The sequence below is a fragment of the Colobus angolensis genome, unplaced genomic scaffold (genome assembly GCF_000951035.1).
Source record: "Colobus angolensis palliatus isolate OR3802 unplaced genomic scaffold, Cang.pa_1.0 Scaffold839, whole genome shotgun sequence".
Classification (NCBI taxonomy): Eukaryota; Metazoa; Chordata; class Mammalia; order Primates; family Cercopithecidae; genus Colobus; species Colobus angolensis.
The window spans coordinates 26,819-27,079 of record NW_012122254.1 but is presented as its reverse complement, the minus strand read 5'-3'; positions in this window follow the sequence as shown (position 1 = coordinate 27,079).

Genomic DNA, 261 nt, shown 5'->3' with positions numbered 1-261 from the left:
GAAGGAAATGGCAGCACAGGCAAGAGGGCAAGAGCACCCTGGGCGCTCCTCCATCCCGTTTCTCTGAGGAGGTTCGTGAGGTGCTTCTTCAACTGCTATTCTGTTCATTGTTCATCCCAGTTCACAGTTCTCTGTGGCATCTTTTTTGGGGAGGAGGGAGGATGAAGGTGACACAGTGTATCTACAACACTAAGGCCACATGAGTCAGATAGGAATGCAGCGATGCTCTGCACGGTCTATGAGAGCGGGCATCTCGAGCAT